Source organism: Pelodiscus sinensis, chromosome 10 (genome assembly GCF_049634645.1).
Source record: "Pelodiscus sinensis isolate JC-2024 chromosome 10, ASM4963464v1, whole genome shotgun sequence".
NCBI lineage: Eukaryota > Metazoa > Chordata > Testudines > Trionychidae > Pelodiscus > Pelodiscus sinensis.
Genome location: NC_134720.1, coordinates 27,708,260 through 27,729,235, shown reverse-complemented (window position 1 = coordinate 27,729,235; position 20,976 = coordinate 27,708,260). Strand labels below are relative to the sequence as shown.

Here is a 20,976-nt window from a genome sequence, read left to right as displayed (position 1 = left end):
AAACATTGATGGAATCCAGCGAGCTCTGTAACCCGCTCTAGAATCTGACCAGAAACTCTTTATGAATTGTAATACATACAAATCTGAAAATGCACAAGGCAGGCAAGCTGAAAAGAAGTTCCACTTGCAGATTCTTCTTGGCTACGTCTACACTGGCCCCAAATTCCAGAAAAGGGATGCAAAGCAGGTAAGTCAGAATAGGGAAATCCGCGGGGGATTTAAATATCCCCCGCGGATTTAAATAAACATGTCCGCCGCTTTTTTTCCGGCTTGGGGAAAAGCTGGAAAAAAGCGTCTAGACTGGCGCGATCCTCCGGAATAAAGCCCTTTTCCGGAGGATCTCTTATTCCTACTTTCAGGTACTATGTGATTCCTACTTTCAGGTATGAATAAGAGATCCTCCGGAAAAGGGCTTTATTCCAGAGGATCGTGCCAGTCTAGATGCTTTTTTCCGGCTTTTCCCCAAGCTGGAAAAAAAGCGGCAGACATGTTTATTTAAATCCGCGAGGGATATTTAAATCCCCCGCGGATTTCCCTATTCTGACTTACCTGCTTTGCATCCCTTTTCTGGAATTTGGGGCCAGTGTAGACGTAGCCCTTATGTTAAAAGTAATTAATTTCACAATAAGTAATTTCATAAGGACGTCTGTACAATGAAAGGTCACTGTAGCAGATCTACGGTGCAACACTACAGACCACGATACAAAGGTGATAGAGAGCGAGGTAGAAAGAGGGACAAATGGAGGATAAGTGTTAAAACATGCAGAGAGAGCTTTTAGGCCAGATCTTCCACCAGTACAAAGTGCCATAGCTGCTCTAACTTCAATAATGCTGTGCAAATTAAGGCTATCTAATGAACACAGCAACAGACTTCCTTGCTTTGGCATAAGCAATCACTGGAGTTTACAAATTTGAATCTAGAGACTCATACCTGGCCTACTTCTTTTCCTATTCTACTATGCAAGTGTAATAGACTTACTCCATTATGTAAATATTTTGTGAGATTCTTATTTATACATCCTTGTAGTGTACCATATACACTGGCACCAGAGCCCTGCACTTGTCCAGAATGCAAATGGAGTCAGTGGAACTATGTAAGTGCAGCGTCTAGGATAGAATCAGGATCTAAAGCTATCAGACCAAATTCTGTTATCATTTAGGTGGCTTTGAAACCAGCATAACTTCATTTATGTCAATGGACTCACACCTGATTAAGTCCACTCAGAGCAGGATCAGCCCACCAATTCTAGTCCTCCTGAACTATGTGATACGGTTAAATGGCAATTGGGAAGTCTGAGTTAATTGACTAGAGGTAATGTTGTTATTCTCCTATGGAAAAAAAAGGATTTCTTTGTATCCTGTCAAAGTGACTGACTACATTTGGTCAAATTAAGGCAAATGATGATTTACCTAACATCATCTGATATCAAACAGTTAATGATTTGTAAAAGGTTAAAAATAAGAGGCCAATGGTATACACTGAAAGCAATGGTTGGTGTCATTTCACTTGCAATATATCCTCAAATGACAACAACAGATAAAAAAATAAAATCTTTGTACAGATAATGGAGAAAAATGCAACAATTACATTGTAGACAAGACATGAAATGTGTGTAATCTGATGAAATAATGTAGCATCTAGACTCTGACTGTCTGAGGGACCCAGTCTAATATTTCAAATAAAGATTAGGATACTATGTGATCATCAAATCCTATTTTATAAATATTAAAGAGTTGTGTTTACTTTATGATATAAATATACAGAATCCATGAATGAGCAAAGTGTTGAATTTTAGCTTATTGCAAGCATAAAATGAGAACATAAATCTCAATTTTAAATATTACCATGAATACAACTGGAAAAAAACATGCCCTCAAATCTGAAATATTCCATCCTTCTGCACAGGACTATATATTGTGCATGTGCAGATGGATGAATTGGTTTAGTAGGTCTTTTTAGTCTTCAAGTCCTGTGATCTTATGACATTACAGCACACCTGAAACACCTTTGAAGCTGGAGTAATGTCATACCATGCATTACAGCCCGCTTGGGCTCTTGTACATTTCAAAGGCTAAGGTGCCATAGAGAATGCAGGGCCAGCAGAGGAGTCCTGCTGGCCCTGCACTTTCTGCAGGGCTTCTGCTTTTGAAATGTACAAGAGCCCCAGGCTCTTGTACATTTCAAAGGCTTGGATGCCACAGGGAGCACGGGGCCAGCAGGACTGGTCCCATGCTCCCTGTGGGCCTTCCACTTTTGAACTGTAGCAAGAGCTCTTAGAGGTGCCCTTATAGAGTAATCAAATAGTCGATGGAAATCCCATTGATTGTTCAATTAGTTAATTAATCTAAATTTAACATCCCTCATGTCTATCTCCCACTGAAATAAATCAGAGAGATACACCAAAGGACATTCAAACATCTGTCCCTAAGTCAACCAGTTATACTGCCTGTGGGGTTTAGTTGCGTAATTCTCACAGTCTTCATGGGAAGGCATTGTTACTACATTTCCATATGATTATGGGACAGATTTTAGTTTGCAGACTGGCTCCTTTACAATAAGTAACACAGAGGCTCCGGCAAAAGCTTAAAAAGAGGCAGACATATGGTAATCCTAACTCTCAGTGTACTGGTACCATGTTCTACAACAGTCCCAATTTGGATATTATGGTACTTCCACAGAAATGCACTGGATAACAGTAAATGAGGAGCTGCCAGAAAAGAACCTCCGCCTCCTTCGGTCCTCAGATGTTACAGACAAGCAAAGAACTGAGTGATGGTGTTGTGACTAGAATGCAAATATGGCGGAGGTTCCATATGTAGCGTATGAACAGTCAGGATACATTTATCTTGGCCAGATTTATTTATTTATTTATTTCAAATGTTCTCGTCCATTAGGGCTGTACATGAATCTTGAGGGCCTGGCTATAATAACCAAAGAACATCTCCTGATTCAGGTTACCATCTGTATATCAGCAATTATGATGGTTTTTTTCTGGACATTTCCTCTCCATGCAAAGTCATTGTTCTTAACTAAAATATATTTGGTACTAAAAAAAAATAATTAAAAAATCTGACTTTTAAACTTCAATAATGTAAGGAAGAAATCCGTTAAGGAGAAAAGAGCAACTCTTTTCTAACTGATGCCATGCTATTTTTACTCCACAGAAAACCTATCACATTTCAGATGCATTAGCAACTTAACGTATCTAATCATGTTGCATCCTTTTTGGAGCTTGGAAGAGGTCAAATTACTGTTAGGCAACTAGCAAATATATTCATGCTAAGAAATACCGGTAGTGTTGCTGTGACACTGACAGGCCAGATGCCAGTTCTTGCCCTGGCATTAGTTGAGTACTGACAAACTTGTAATTAGTATTAGTCTTATAAGAATGTATTTAGTGTTCAGACTCTGTGAAATGCCGGTCAGTTGCTGCATGCATGAATCGCACTTATAATGTTGGTATTCTGTGTTATTAGAAGATATGTATGTTTTGCTTTATAAACTTGAAAATGTTTGCTTTTGACTTGTGAATTGAAGCATGAGAAGTTAGGTCGTTTCCCTCTCCCTCCCTACCCCATCCAGAAGGACTATTAAAATAAAGATGTGCCATCAAGGAACGTTGCTATACAAAGGACTGATTAATAGTCCTATTCTAACCACTGGGGAGTATGTGTAGAAGGCTTCATCCCTTCACTCAAAGCTGGAAGAGGGAAATAAAAATAGTGTATGTGAAAATTTTTCATCTTTTTTGCTGTATGAAGAGATACCAAACTGATGCCAGAGATCTCAAAGATTACCCCTGAATCTGCCCTGAAAAAGGCACATTAAATAGACAGATCACTACAGCTCTGTCACTCTTAAGATTTTACATGATAACTCCTTTGTGAGTATTCATTGGCTTGTTTCAACCTGTAAATAACTCTCTTGTTGCTATTTAATACACCTTTAGATAACTTATTCCAATAACAGCTACTGGCATTGTATTTAGTGTAAGATCTAGGTTTCCAGTTGATCTAGGGTAAGTGACTGGTTTCTTGGGACTGGAAGCAACCTGAATGTGGTATGACTTTTGAGATACGTGACCATTTATCGCTAAGTCAAGTTTGTCTGAGTAGCATGAGAGACTACAGTCTGTGTCTTTCTATAGGAAGACTGGGAAAGTGAACCAGCAGTTCACACTTGTTACTGGCTTGGTGAAATCTAATAACAGAATATGCCACCACCTTGGAGTATGTGCCCTACTGTAGGATTCAGTCATGATTCACTCTAGACAGTGTGACATCACCAAAAAAAACCCCATATAAATCAACCAATTAGACAGATTTTACTGCCAATTTTCAATACTCTTATAGTTAAAACAGAGGCGCTGTACCTGTTCCTTGGTCAAAATATGGTATTTCATCACCATTGCATAATTTTTCATAAAACTATCAGGCTTCTGTATCACATTCAGTAATTTGGCTCCCGTATGCCAAATCATCCTTATTATAACATCATCTTACAACACTCAAAGTGCTTGACTCCTGACAACAGTGATACAAAGATAGTGCAATGTTTGATATTGTAATTAGACTTTCTATGCAAACTATTCATAAATATGTATTAAATCAAGAGATGAAAAACATGGAGATGTTGTGAGCCATGGTAATGTCAGCCATGGCAACCATGTATCTTAATAAGTAGGAATGTGAAAGTGAGAGGGGAAAGCACAGACGGCTATCACATGATGTTTTTCTCCAGCTATCATATCAACAACATTTAGGCTGAAAGCCCAGGTTGTGCTAAACAACCAGCCTGAGCATCATTAAATTAGGGCAGCATTATGTCTGCAATATTTAAAACTGTCTAGCCTTGGCAAAAGTAGGTGACTGGGATTAGAAGTAGCTGGCCTGCATTTGCCCAATCCAAGAGAACACTATAGTATTTCTGCAAAGCTGTTTTCCCCTCATTTATTTACAATGTTATACTTGGACCCAGTCATTGTGTATATTTAATTATACTAAAGGAGAGGGAAACATGAAGTCACCCATCAACTGCTGGTCCGTTACTTGCCCCATCTGCCGGGAATGCATGCTTTTCTCTAATGTTTACAGTTACAGTTTAGGAACAGGTTACTTTATGCATTGCACAAAAAGCAAGTTCTTTGTAACAGCCTTGAGTTACTAGGAATATTATCTTGGCCAACAGGTGCTGCAGCTTAGCTCTTAAAGCTCTGATCCTTTGAGGAGCTGAGTAAATCTTGAGACAAAAATGCTACTTCAATCCCCACTATGTGATTGACAGCATTTGGTATTTCTCAGATATGGTCCTAGGTATAAAGGGCCTTATCAAAGCTCACTGTCAACAGAAAGATTCCCAATGGATTTGGCTGGACTTTGGATATTTTTACGTAATTTCTATTTTTTAAATGCCTGACATATAGAATTGAATAAGACTGTGAGTGGAGTCTGTAAGAGGAAATATATTTTCTCTATAACACTGAAATATTGATATTGGTTGACTAATTGTCTTTTATAAATCACTTCATTTTCTTTCCTCACAGAGATTCAGCAGTGTCCTACGATATGCCATCTCACACCAATAAGAGGCAATTGGCCAAAGAGCTGACATATGTCTCTACAGCATACTTCCCAGGAGATGTGGATGGCACTCAGAAGAATTGGTTTATAACCCAATGACATGCTAAATCCTGGAAACAAAAAAGGGTACTTACGTCCACATCAGTCTTACATTTTCTGCCTGTTAACATCCAGATGCTACACTTAAATCACTGGGAGATTTGCTTCAAGGGGAGCAGGGAAAGGCCCTGAATGCACACTCTCCTGTGTATTGCTTTCATTTGCACTAGCACACAAAACATAGCAAACTGTGCTACTATTATTGAGAGAGGAAAACAGATGTCCATCTGCATGAACAGAAGTTACAGAATGATAAATGCACTTTGCTTGATGTTGCTAGAGATTCTAGAGCACATAGGCATGATGATATCATTCAAAGGGAGCTGGATTTGCATGCAGGCCAGAAATACAAGCATCCAATAAATTAATATGCCTGTGCAGCAATGGCCACAGGTTGAGTGTAGAAGAACAGTCCAATTCAAAGTTCAACCAAATGAACCACAATGGCCGGGGCACCTACAGTCGAATTCTATGTGAAAACAAATGGAGTTGTTGACCTACTTCTACCCTTACTTGGCCTGGCATAATTTCCTAAGACATGCTTTAAAAAGCCAACACACACACAGAGCTGAAAATATAACTAAAAGGATCAAGAACCTGTTCCTAATAAAATTGTAACCTATGCACAACAAAAAATCTGTCATTTTGTATATTTTCACAAGTTTCAGTAAAAATATTTTTAGTTTAAAATTTAAGATTGTCAAAAATGTTTCCCACAAAAACAATTTTGTTTATGATTAATTTTTCCATATTTCAAAAACCCTGTTGAGGTAGAAACAATTTTTATATATTATAAAATCATTTTGTTTTAAATTGTTGGGAGATGTTTTTCTATGTTTTCTTAGAGTTTTTCAACACAAAGTAATGCTAACTTCTTTTTCTATCTGGAAAATAGTCAGAAAGTGGGGAAAATTTTCCATATTTTGTAACTGTTCTCCAACAGGTAAAAAAAAAATTAATGCAAGGAAAAATTTTTCCCACACTACCGTAACTTTTGTGGGAAAGTTATTATTTTATGACCTGAGCATTTTGAATAGACATTTTTTCCTGTTAACAGTTTCACATGGAAAAGTCTCATTTTCTGGCCTGCTCTAGTCATAATTAAAACACACACACACACACACACACACACACACACACACAAGCAAGTATCTATACCAGTACAATATTGTTGTAAATGACGCTGGGATTTAAATTTCCTGTGCTTCATTTACATAACGGCGGAGGCAGCTTTTTTTCAACAATATTGTTTTTTACATTTTATAATTCTCCCCATTTTTAGTATTTTACTGTTAAGTGTGAGTAATGGAGGGAGAAGAGAGAAAAAAATAATTAATGGGATTCAAACCAAAGTTAAAAGAAGGAAAGGCCTGTTCTTTGAGCAGAGAAGATAGTGGTGTATATTATAAATGCAATCAGGACTTGATCTGAAAGCCACATCTTTCTATTGACTTCTGCTTTCTTTGGATCAACTCCATAAAGCTCACAGATCACATTTTTGTGTAAACTGCCATTTACAGAATTTTCAGAAGCATCTCTTCACTTTACATTTGGAGATATGTTTGCTTATTGTTCAATGATCAAGTGCTATTTGTAACAAAAGGTTTCCAAGCAAGAGAAAGATGTGTTAGGGTAAAGTTGGAACAATTAAGTCCTGTTTTTTTAAGTTGAAAGAATCCACAGATATATGCACACAAAAAAAATCCCATTGAAGCCATTTTTCCAGTATGAGTCACTTTCATAGAATCATAGAAATGTGGGCCTAGAAGAGACCTTGAGGGGTCATCTAATCCAGTTCTCTGAGCTCATGGCAGAACTAAGTATTATCTAGATCCATGGTGTCCAACCAGTTCTGAAGCAGTAGCCACTACACTGGCTACTGCTATAGCAAACTAGCCACACTCCACTGGCCAAATAGCCACATTGTTCAAGCCAACTGGTCACACTCAACAAGCCAAACAGCCACTAGTGGCCAGTGTGATGGACACCATGGATCTAGATCATCCCTGACAGGTGTTTCCCTGTCAGGTATTTTGTCTAATCTGCTCTTAAAAATTTCCAATGAGGGAGATTTCACAACTTCCTTAGGCAATTTATTCTAGAACTTAACTACTCTGACAGTTAGGAAGTTATTATTAAAGTCCAACCTAAAAACTGCCCTTGCTGCAATTTAAGCCCTTTACTTCAGCCCTATCAGAGGTTAAGGACACATTTTTCTCCTTGTAACAGCATTTAACTTGAAAACTGTTATGTCCTTTCTCCATGCTTCTCTTCTCCAGACTAAACAAACCCATTTTCTTCAATCTCCCCTCTTTGGTTATATTTTCTAAACCTTTAATCATTTGGGGGGGGGGGGAGGGTTCTGCTCCTCTTTGTACTACCTCCAATTTAGCCAATTTTTTTCTAAAATACAGCAAGAACTAACACACAGTAGAATGGAAGAATTACTTCCTGTGTCTTGCGAACAACATTCCTGCTAATACATCCCAGAATGATGCTTTCTTTTTTTGCAAGTGTTACACTGTTGACTCATATTTAGCTTGTGAGCTCCTATGATCCTTTTCTTTATTACTCCTTCCTAGGCAGTCATTTCCCATTCTGTATTTATGCAATTGATTGTTCCTTCACAAGTGGAGTATTTCACATTTGTTCTTATTGGGTTTCATTCTATTTATTTCAGACCATTTCTTCAGTCTGTCCATATCATTTTGCAGTTTAACCTTCTCCTCCAGCACTTGCAATACCTCCACAAACTTTTTAAGTGTATCAACCACAAACTTTGAAAGTGTATTATCTAAATCACTGATGAAGATATTGAGCAGAACTGGACCCAAAACTGATCCCTGTTGAACCTCACTTGTTATGCCCATCCAACTTGACTGTGAACCACTAATAATTACTCTCTGGTTTTCCCACCAGTTATTTACTCACCTTTTAGAAGCACCATCTAGGTTGTATTTCCCTAGTTTGTTTATGAGTAGGTCAAGTAAAACCAGTATCAAAAGCCTTACTAAAGTCAAGATCTATTCCATCTACCACCTCCTCCCATCTATAGGACTTGTTGCTAAATTGACATTATTTGTATATACTAATTTAGATTCCTACTACAAGGCCAATGAAGAGTGAATATCTGAAGGTATGCGTTCTCCAAGACGTACATAAACACTATTTTCTTCTATCTCACACAAGCAACTGGCTGGGTGAAGGTGAGATTTTGGACAATGCCAATATCATTCTAAAGGAACAGCACGAGAGGGGTTGCTCAAGACATACCAGACAATACCAAAGCTGTTTTTAGATAAACCAAACCATGAATAACTTAAAAAAAACATTCTGGTAGCACTTTAAAGACTAATAAAACATACAGATGGTATCATGAGCGTGGAGAATGGGAGGGGCCAGCCCTAGAGCATCTCTGTGTGTCAGTAGGAATTTTGTGTTCAGGAAATATTAATACTGAAGTTTAATATTTCTAGCTCATCTCTTCATGTACATTCATTGAATAAAAAAAATGGAAGATCTGTTGTTAACCCAAGGGTACATCTAAACTACATCCCTTTTTTGATAAATGGATGTAAATTAGACTTATCGAAATTGTAAATGACGCTGGGATTTAAATTTCCTGTGCTTCATTTACATAACGGCGGAGGCAGCTTTTTTTCAAAAAGCCTTTTTCGGAAAAAAACCACAGTCAAGACAGGGATCGTTCTAACAGAAATGCCCCGTTTCGAAAGATCCTGTAAACATCTTTTTTTTTAAAATAAAAAAAGGGATATAGTTTGGTTGTACTCTTAGCGAATGGATAGTAATTTTCTCAGAGGGTATATTTACACAGCAAAGATACCCAGTGGCTGTCCCCTGCCAGGTGACTCAGGCTGTGGGTATGTTTTATTGCCATGTAGAATCTAGGCTCTGACTGGAGCCCAAGCTCTTGGACCCTCCTATCTCACAGAATCCAGCCCAAGCCCCAAAGTCTTTGTGGCACTTAACAGCCCTGCAGTTTTCAGTCTGAGTCAGTTGCTACAGGCCAGCCACAGGTTTTTCTTTGTTGTATAAACATACCCGAGTGGTCTCAAGGGCACTTGTTCTAAACCAAAGGTGAACAACAGGCCACAAATACCCCTTAAAAATAAATGAATATTAACAATAAGGATATCATATTTTGGGATGGAGAAAATAAAGTTACTGCTCTTTATGTGTGTTATATCCCACCAGTATTACTTAATACTTTATATTTCTATAGGTGCCTGACAGTAAAGGATCTCAAAACATTTTACAAATATTAATTTAGTCTAAGCGTACCCCTACTTACATTCATCACAGAAGTGTGAATACAAGCTAGATTCCCTGATTTTCAGACTTGTACTTTAACCACAAGTTTACTCTGTCTGGCTTTTTTAGGAATATGTGCACTGAACACTAAACAATCCCTAGAAGCAAAAGCTATATTCTCTCTTATATCCAGTTTTCCGTTCAGATATGTTTAGTCACTGTTTCAGCCTTCAATGTGGACAACATGAGGTTGAAGAATTTGACTTTTGTTTTGAGGCAGTGAAGAATCCATAACAAGTCAAACTATGCCATAAGACAGTATTTGAACACAGTCTGTCAGGAAATGTGGGTTAGACAATCTCAGTACAATCCAGTAGTGTCTAAATCACTGAAAGCTGCATCGTCAATAAACTATGCTTCCAACACCAGCACATGCTCAAGATGAGAAAACAGCTCTTTCTGGATTTTGCATATGCCAAGATAAAGAACATCTAACTCACCCTCTAATACATACCAGCACAAAACAACTGATGAAAAGTGCAATAATGTCAACAGCTTGCAAAGGTATTATAGTACTGAAACTAATAGTAATTGTAAGAAGCCCAATCCAACTCTAATTTAAGTCAATGGGCAAAATCTCATCAACTTTAATAAGAATTGACTTGGGCCCAACTGGAGGAGAAAGATTTTTCCAGGGAAGGGCTCAATAAAACATGTGTATTTGCCAAACACTGAAATGGGGCAGAAAGATGAGCATGCCCAGGTTCAGGAAGAAAATAATCAACTCCTTTGGAGAAATCATCCAATAATAATTACTCATTGTAAAAATGTATCTTATGTAACACTGCCAAGGTTTGCAAGAGTGGGGTGATCTGCTAAATAAGTCTGGCTTTGGTATTGTGCCTGACTATTCTAAACTTGCGCACACAGAAGACAAAAATAAGTGCAACTTTCCCTTTTGGATGAATTACATCCCCTTTTTCTCTCTCACCTCCTGTAATGTACCACACTTCCTACTATGCAGTACATAACCTGTTTTTTGCAGAACCAGCACGTTCTAATGTTTACGAGAGATACTGATTTTCATGTTTGATGGCAAACATACATGCCACACACTTCTACAAATGCCCAGGGGCTAATTGTAGTCATCTTTTTTTTTTTTGCATGGGTACTAAAAGTTTTTCCTTTTTTCTTGAGAGAATGGTTCAAGGAATATCCACAGATATCAATATCTGATTAGCAGTATCATAAAAAGAAAATTCCTGTTTAGTGTTTACAGCAGTGTTTCTTAAACTGTGTTCCGCAGCACACAACAGAGTTCAAAATGGCCACCCTTAAAGGGTCATGTGACTTTTTTGTCATCAATAACTTTTCCCCCTCCCCCCTGACCTTCTTTTTTTTTTGGCTCAATAAAAAAATCCTCAGTGTTTCTCATAAAAAAAGATTATTGTTTGGTGTTCTTTGTTCTTAAAAAGTTTAAGAAACACTGGTTTACAGAGAAGACAAAAATATATATTATTAATAATTCTCCAACACATGCTGTATATTGTCACATCAGTACTCAAAGACTCAAGTGTATCCTATGTTTAGCCCACAGGTTGCTTTTGAAAAACTGTGAGTCATGTAAAAAAATCCTCAAAGGACAGTTATAAATCCTCCTCATATTCCCTGAAACAACAATAGAGCAAGAGATTACATGAGCAATCTCACTGTTGAAACCAGCCTCAGGCTCAGATGGATTTATAAACTAATGGCACCCAAATGGCCCTGCTTCTACTATGTTATTTTAATGAATCATTTCAGACCGGACCAATTCTAGTTCTTTTAAATGTGGCATTGATCTCTCTGGCATAGATTAGTTTATACTTAAATCTGAGAGGGACCCAATGGGTAGCTGGTTCTGCTTCCTTAACTCTTTCCTTTAGTAAGTATGTGCCAAAAATTTGCCATGAGCTGGGTTGAGGGCACTTAGAAAACATAGGTGGTCGTCATCTGAAAAAAGATATATTGGCATTGGAAAAGGTTCAGAAAAGGGCAACAAAAATTATTAGGAGTTTGGAACACGTCCCATATGAAGAGAGATTAAAAAGACTTGACTTTTCAGTTTAGAAAAGAGGAGACTAAGGGGGGATATGATAGAGGTCTATAAAATCATGACTGGTATGGAAAAAGTGAATAAGGAAAAGTTATTTACTTATTCCTACAATATAAGAATTAGGGGTCACCAAATTAAATTAATACGCAGATTTAAAACAAATAGAATTATTTTTTTCTTCACACAGCACACAGTCAACTTGTACAACTCCTTGTTAGAGGTTGCGGTGAAGGTTAGAACTTTAACAGGGTTCAAAAAAGAGCTAGATAAATTCATGGAGGTTAGGTCCATCAATGGCTATTAGCCAGGATGGGTAGGAATGGTGTCCCTAGCCTCTGTTTCTCTGGAAGTGCGAGACAGGGATGGGATCAAGTGAGGATTACCTGTTGTGATCCCTCCTTCTGGGACAACTGGCATTGGCCACTGTTGGCAGACAAGATACTGAGCTAGATGAACCTTTGGTCAGACCCAGCATGGCCGTTCTTATGTTCTAGGGGAAAATGTTCAGGCTTGGGTAAATAAATCCGTATTTAAGCATCTAAATTAATTTTTTTATTTAAGACCCTAAATTTAGTTATACAGGTTTTGAAAAATCTGGATTCAGGCCTTAAAGATGGCTCCAAAATCTCACAAACATTTATTGTTTTCAGTAACTGGAGAAGATACATACTGTTCAGACACATCCCTTTAGATGCATGTGGGGCAAAAAGTTATAAATGTACTAGCACTGTATGCTCAAATTGCAAAGGGAAGAATAGCAAATTGATCATGCTGATGGTCTTGGCTTCTTATTAAAACTTTCTTGGCTGTCCCTGTGTGCTGATATAAAAAATGAGTTCTAATTAGCAAGCTGAAATCACAGCCTATTCAGACCTGTGGGTACAAATTATATGTACCCACCTTCCCACGGGAACAGCTATGCTGGAGCAGGAATTCATGTCTGACACTCTCCTCCAGGGATTTCATCAGCAGTCTACACACCAGCTGAGGTACCACAGGAGTCTTATGGCAGAGGCTAGCACAGAGTAGATCTGTGGCTGTACCCCTTTCAGGAATCCGGTTTGTCCTGCAAACCCCAAATTTCACCTCGTTTAAAAGTTACTTGCTTACAAATAAGACATAAGAATACTAAGGAGTCACAACACACTAGCACAGGCAGTCCCCGGGTTACGTACAAGATAGGGACTGTAGGTTTGTTCTTAAGTTGAATCTGTATGTAAGTCGGAACTGGCGTCCAGATTCAGCCGCTGCTGAAACTGACCGCCAGTTCTGACTTACATTCAGAATCAACTTAAGAACCCCAAGCGTCCCCAAGTCAGCTGCTGCTGAAACTGATCAGCAGCTGATTCCAGGAAGCCCGGGGCAGAGCAACTCTGCCTCGGGCTTCCTGTAGTCAGCGCTGGTCAGTTTCAGCAGCGGCTAAATCAGGACGCCTGGGGCAGAGCAGCTGCTGGGTTGCTCCAATAGCGCCGCTCCTTGGCACTACTGGACCAACCCAGCAGCACCCCATCTGCTCTTCCCCAGGCGTCCTGATTCAGCCGCTGCTGAAACTGACCAGCAGCGGCTGAATCAGGACCAGAGCACCTGGGGTGCTGCTGGGTTGGTCCAGTAGCGCCCAGAGCGGCGCTGCGGGACCAACCGGCAGCACCCCAGCTGCTCTGCCACAGGCGTCCGGAGAAAAGCTTAGTCTGCTGGGAGGGGGGCGTACTAGCTGCGCCCTCCCCCCCTCCCCCACCCCAGCAGACCAGGAAGACACGGGCGGCGGACCGAGACGCACCGCGGTCCCGCCGCCTGGGTCCTCCGCGGCTTTGCTCCCAGTCTCCCTGGTCTGCTGGCGCGCCTGGGCTACCCCAGTGCCCGAGCCCCTCCGCGGCTTTGCTCTGCGTCTTCCTGGTCTGCAGACCAGGGAGACGCAGAGAAAGCCCCAGAGTACACGGGCGGCAGGACCGCGAGGTCCCGCAGTCCGTGTACTCGGGGCAGCCCCGTTCGTACCTGCGGATCCGACGTAAGTCGGATCCGCGTAAGTCGGGGACTGCCTGTACTGAACAATTGCTTACTTTCTCATTTTTACCATGTAATTATAAAATAAATCAACTGGAATATAAATATCATATTTAGATTTCAGTATACCACATATACAGCAGTACAAACAAGTATGAATTTTTTAGTTTGTACTGACTTTGCTGTTGTTTTTTAATGTAACCTGTTGAAGATTAGGCAGTATCTAGATGATCTGATGTTCCTCCTAAAACAGTGGTTTCCAATTGCCAGGCCACGGACCACTGCCTAGCCAAGGTGGCTGTAAGAGCTCAATCCAGCTGTTCATGACAAGTTAGCTCTGGAAGCCACTGTAGCTGAGGCACAACAGGAGGAGGTGTAGCAGGAGGTGCCTCCCTCCCTCCTCCACGCTTGGGAAGGGAGGGGCACGGAGGAGGGAGCGCATGTGCCACGAACGGCCGCTCTCCCTGCCCACACACCTGCATTTGCCAGCAGTGGTAGGAGAAGGTGGGGCCTCCCTCCCTCCTCAGTTATGGCAGTCAGCTGGGGTCCCACACCCGTGTGGGTGCACGATGTGAAAGGGGAGGGAAGGGGCACGAAGGAGGAGGGAACATACACGCTGCCAACAGTCGCTCCCCCGTCCACGGCATAGTAACAATGATGTTCCCTAGGGGGATAGCCTCACTCTGGGGCGTGTGGGTTGGGCCGAGCTGAGGCTGTGGCTGGCCCAGCTCTCCCCCAGCTGCTGGGCAGGGAGGGCTGGGCTAAGCCCCTCTCCCCATGCCAGTGAAGGTCCGAGGCCTCCCCGGCCTCAGCTCTTCCTCCCTGTCCCCAGCCCCAAGGCTGCCCTGGCTCTTGCCCCCTCCTTACTCCTCCAAGGTCCTGGCTCTCCCCCCCAGCCCTGGGGAAGGGAGCCACCCTGAGGCCTCACTAGGCCCTGCGCTCTCCCCCCGGCCATCGCCAGGGGGAGGGGAGGGAAGGAAGGGGGGCTGCTTCTGGGCCTCGCCACACCCCACAATCTCCCTTCCCCCCCGGCCACCGGTGGAGAAATGGAAATGCTTCTGTGCCACACCAGTCTCTGCACTCCTCTCCCTTCCCCCCCTCCCAGCTTCCAGGGAAAGAGGAGGAGAGTGGCTGCAACCCAACGCTGGGGAAAGAAAGGGGAGGGAGGGAGGAGTTAGGTGGGACACAAAGTGATGTCATGACGTCACTGTGTTATCCCCCAGGAAAAGTTTTTTTTAATATAGAGAGAAATTTTAGCAGTTTATCAACAGATAGACATTATTTATTCATCTTTTTGCAGATACATGAAGGGGCATCTGAAATTTGCACAGATCAAGTAGGACAGAACAATAATACAGGGGATTTGAATGAATTAGAAACAATGGTCAGACATAACAATTAGATCCAGCTAGGAAAACTGAAAGCTAACATGCAGGGGATGATCTGAAAGGACAAAATCTGATAATCAGTAATGTTAAAAGAGATGTAAGAATTATCAAATGAAACATGAGTTTGCAAGGTGATGAGAAAAAAAAAGCAGCAGCAATTTTGGACTGAGTACCCAAAAACATGCATGCAGCAAGAAGGTAACAAATTCTCTCTACATGACTACACCTGGAGCACTGCATTATCAAACATGTATGTAACAGATTTAAAAAGTGTTTAGAAAAAATAAAGATAAGTATCACCTGTAGAGAGAGAATCACTTCTGAGGCAAGATTCAGAGAGCTAAAATACACAGTGGGGAAAGAAGACAAAAGAACAGCATGTAACCATTTCAAATAAACTAAAGAAGTAAAACTCCAGATTATAGAGGACTTACATAGAGTGATACACAGAATTATAACTAGGAACAACTGAATGAAATGAAATGAAGAAAAGAACATTTTAGGTTAAGTACCAGAAAATACATCCTGAATCTGAGCTGCATTAGCCTATGGAGTTATCTCTCTATGGAAACAGTGCTTGGGATTTTTAAAGTAGGTTGGATAAGACAACAGAAAACGTAGAGATGAAAATAATCATGCATTAGCAGGGAGGGACTAGATGACACAGTAAATGTCTTCCATCTCTACGGTGTAGACAAGATTTTATGATAAATGGAGAAACAAGCAAATTCCTTTCTGACATTGCTCAACCCTGGACAAGTGGAAATAATGCCGCATTAAAAAGATACATCATACAAATAAATATGGGAATTTTGAATGAAAAAAGCCTCAATGACTGCTTTCAGTTTGTGCTCTTACAGTGGAGCTGAATAGCTTTCCCTTCACACTAGATTCTAGAAGACCCACCTCTAGATGACGATTATTATTTCACAAGATTAAAGTTATGGGATTTCATATTTTAACACCACAGAGTGAGCATCGAGCACAATATTTCTGTCAATATCATATAAGGTTTTGCTACTGCAGTGATATAAAAACACCAAGCTGATATACTGTAAGCTTTAATGTGTGATATTTATTTATTCTGCTACCATTAGGTAATGTTTACTTTATAATCATATATAAGAGCACTTTCACAGCTGGCCTTGGCCAGGGAAGGTCTTAAAATTAAGCTGCGCCTGCGCCTGCCTGCTGGGTCTGTTTACTTAGGCTATTTTTATAACACTGCAGTAGCGTAACCTGAGTTACAGAACACTTGCTATATCATTCTGCTCCTTGTTTATTCAAGAACTGTTGCTTATAAAAAAGCAAATAGAAAGCATCTTGTTTTTCATAAATCAACTGATACTGCACCATTAAAATACTTCTATAGATGTTCACAGACACAGAAAAACGGAAGAGCACAAATATGCTATTTGTTAAGGGCCAAAACATTATTTGAATAAATGTTTGTTCTTTCCCTAAGGTATTAGGCTCAACCTCTTTGTCCATATGGAGTTAACTCAATTAGCCATTTACACAATTTCAGGGAACAGTCTGAAGTCTGTACTAATTCTGTGTATTTTGATAGACAAATAACAGATCGCTAGAGTAAGTTTGCACTAACAGGGACCATTTAGCAAAACCTTACTCAGGCAATTAGTCCCCACTGGAGCTAGTTACCTGAGAGAGGACTACTTTACTCAGGAGTTTTGAGGACTGGGTTCTTCTTAGTTTGAAGCAATGTGCAATGCTTTCAAGCATTCAGAGTAAAATTATTAGTAAAACAGGTCCTTGATCATAAACATCTAGTACATGTAGAATGATGCGCACACATACAAAACAAAATCTACCTTCCTATTTTATCTGGGATTCTTAATATAGTGCCGTATTCAAAGAAAATGGGCTGCTAGCATGATAATTCTCCAATTAAAAGGTGTTGCCTTAGCAACAGGTTTTAATACATATTATAAATCATATGAGCTGGCAATGCTAATAGTTCAGTCATTTGCGTGCTAGCACAAAAATAAGAAAATATATTGTGCGTAGAGGAGCTATCTTAGGGAACATTGCGACAGGTCCACTTTTGGTGTGCATGCATCAAAAATGTTGAAATTAATGGACCTATGTTGATTTACAGTAGATGAGGACATGATCTGTAGAGTCCTTTATTTCACAAGAAGTAGAAATAAAGTCTATATGAATATAAGTACAACATTGGGACATTCATATAGGTGAGACCAATGGTTCCTCTAGCCCAGCATTCTGTCTTATGACAGTGACCTATGCCAGATGCTTCAAAGGGAATTATCAAGTGATCCATCCCCTATTATTCAGTCCCAGCATTTGTCAAACAGAGGCTTAGAAACACCCAGAGTGTGGGGTTGAACCCTTCACAATCTTTGCTGATAGACACTGATTGATCTATCCTTCACGAACATCTTTCTTTTCCTAATTGCAATAAATGTAAACAGAAATGTGGGACAAGTATTTTTCTCAATTATAATAGAACAAATCTAGATTTTACACCCTAACATATTTTATTCCTTTTGTGATCTTATGGTTAAATGTATTACCCTGCAACCAACAACATTTAGGGTTATTAGTGTTACCACTGAAATCAATGAGAAAGCCTCCATACACTTCAAAAACCACAGAATCAGCCCATTAAACATTTTAAAAAGCTTTCTCCTGAAAGCACACTTTAATTTATCTAAATAGTTTTTGACTATTACTACAATCTTTAATGGTATGACATATCCAAGGAGATCATATGACATTTATGCTTCTATATTTTGGTGAGAAAAACCAGACAAATTGTCCTCTGCTACTGTAAAATCATAAACTAAAAATATGAAAAAGTTTCTTATGTTTACTAGATGTTCATACCACCAAAGTATCATTACATCAAACTAGATGCAGTTAGATTTTATTAACAGTATTATTAAAATAATCACTGTTATACACCTATGCTGCACAAGGACACAGAAGGGCTAATATGGAAAATGAAGTTGTTCCACGGATATTTTCTCCAATGTGCTTTTTAACTAGAAATTGGGTTTCTGGTTTCCATGGGAAACTCACAGTGGTATCACTCATATTGATGAACTATATTTATAGTATTGTAGGTCAATACAGGCAGTCCCCGGGTTACGTACAAGATAGGGACTGTAGGTTTGTTCTTAAGTTGAATCTGTATGTAAGTCGGAACTGGCATCCAGATTCAGTCGCTGAATCTGGACACCAGTTCTGACTTACATACAGAATCAACTTAAGAACCCCAGGCGTCCCCAAGTCAGCTGCTGCTGAAACTGATCAGCAGCTGATTCCAGGAAGCCCGGGGCAGAGCAACTCTGCCTCGGGCTTCCTGTAGTCAGCCGCTGGTCAGTTTCAGCAGCGGCTAACTTGGGGACGCCTGGGGCAGAGCAGCTCGGGTGCTGCTGGGTTGGTCCAGTAGCACGGCCGCTCCTCGGCGCTACTGGACCAACCCAGCAGCACCCCAGCTGCTCTGCCCCAGGCGTCCTGATTCAGCCACTGCTGAAACTGATCAGCAGCGGCTGAATCAGGACTCCTGGGGCTGAGCAGCTGGGGTGCTGCCGGGTTGGTCCAGTAGCGCCAAGGAGCGGTGCTGCGGGACCAACCGGCAGCGCCCCACCTGCTCTACCACAGGCCCCGGGCTTTGCTCCACGTCTCCCTGGTCTGCTGGGGGGGGGCACTAGCTGCGTCCCCCCCAGCAGACTAGGGAGACGCGAAGCAAAGCGGCGGAGGACCCGGGCCGGACCCGCGGCGCTTCCAGGTCAGCTGGAAGCACCGTGGGTCCGGCCCCGGGTCCTGCGCCGCTTTGCTCAGCGTCTCCCTGGTCTGCAGACCAGGGAGACGCTGAGCAAAGCCGCGCAGGACCCGGGCCGGACCCGTGGCGCTTCCAGATCAACTGGAAGCGCTGCGGGTCTGGCCCCGGGTCCTGCGCTGCTTTGGTCCCCGTCACCCTGGTCTGCTGGCTCCCGCAGCAGACCAGGGAGACGGGGAGCAGCTTTTCTCGCCCTGGAGGAGGCGGGCGGCGGGACCAGGCGTCCCGCCGCTCCAGTCCTCCGGGGCGAGAAAATCCCCGTTCATAACTGCGGATCCGACATAAGTCGGATCCGCATAACTCGGGGACTGCCTGTATTGTTAAGCAGAATCCAAATAAACTGCACTATAACTTCATGGTAATTATATATTTTTATAAATAGCTGTAACTTTTGGTATGTCTTATCATATACACTTTCATTATTCTTTTTTAATTTTCTCCCTCCTGTCCTCCACTCTATGTTGAAATTCTATTTCTGGAAAAACAATGCTACCCAAATCAAGACAATGTTTGAATCAACAGGGATAGGAAATATTATCTTTATTTCTAATCCTGGGAAAGAAAAATCTTATTTATTTGCTTGTTTGGACAATAAAAAATGAGGTGAACAATTTAAAAATCTAGAACATAAACATTGTCTGATTTCCAGTGCTAAAAAAGACTCTAGCTCTGATTCTAATCTCACCCATTTTAGTATAATTCTGCTGACTTCAATGGGTCTACTCCTGATTTATTCAAGCATAAGTGAATTCAAAATCTGACCAGTTTATCAAAGGCCTCCTCCAAACAATAATCATGCTAAAACATAGACTTTTCTCCAGCAGGTTAGACACGACCATTTGTTTGAGGCAAAATCACCCAAAGATAGCTCTCCAACTCATTTGACTCCTATCGTAGTCAGGAATAAGAGGCTCAATTAAATCTATCTTACAACTTTCAAAAATACTCTAGCTTATGACTGGTGGTTATGTCATTAACAGAAATAAATAATTATATGATATTCTAGCACAGTGCGTCATTATGTACTCTGGATCAGTCATCAATAAAATCTGGAATTACTCAACATCACATCTGGATCTTTAGATACCTATATCAAAATCAAGTTTGTTTAGAAATAACTGGAGAAAAACCCAAGAGAGCAGCTTGTTGCCACACCCCTAAATTCTTTTGTTGCAGAACAGTAATGTTACTGCACTGTAGCTGTACAAATTTAAATATTTTTGATCTTACACAAAAGAATCTTTGTTTTAGCAGCATAAATGCCTTCTGCCAAAAGAGATCTCAGTTGTTAAAACCACAAATTGGAAACTGACACCCTATAAAATCTGCAGTTTGCTTGTGAATTGTTAAACAACCTGTATGAATGCATGTCTGTTTTGGTTCACAGAAAATCACTTTAACATGTCTCTTGTTGTGAATGGAGAGAAATGAGAATACAACCTAAAACTTTATTTTATGATAAATTACTATCCTTTTATTATTGTGGCAGTTCTGGTGTCCTTGATCTTCCGGAAATAATTATTTTTATATTTATTATGCTATTATGAATATTACTGTTATTTTGATAATTTTATTCTTATGATAAATAAAAATTAATTTATCTGAATTAATTTCACTGACATTGGCTTGATTTGAAAGGTGCAAATTCCATTCTCAATGAGTAAGTGAGCGTCCTTGCAGTTTAAGGACCTTGCCCTTATTTTGCAATTCAGGGG

The 20,976-nt window shown here is 40.5% G+C and overlaps 1 protein-coding gene across 15 annotated transcripts in view; it reads right to left on the bottom strand.

Annotated features, from left to right (window-relative positions):
• MBNL1 (muscleblind like splicing regulator 1) overlaps positions 1–20,976 on the bottom strand; it is a 205,126-nt gene that overhangs the window by 48,548 nt on the left and 135,602 nt on the right. For 2 of the 15 annotated variants that reach the window (XM_075937740.1, XM_075937741.1), the window contains exon 1: positions 15,736–15,757. The exons of the other annotated variants lie outside the window; for them this stretch is intronic. The gene's annotated coding sequence lies outside the window, so the exon portion shown is untranslated. Of the gene's footprint in view, positions 1–15,735; positions 15,758–20,976 lie in introns of those variants that run through there. 15 annotated transcript variants of the gene reach the window in all.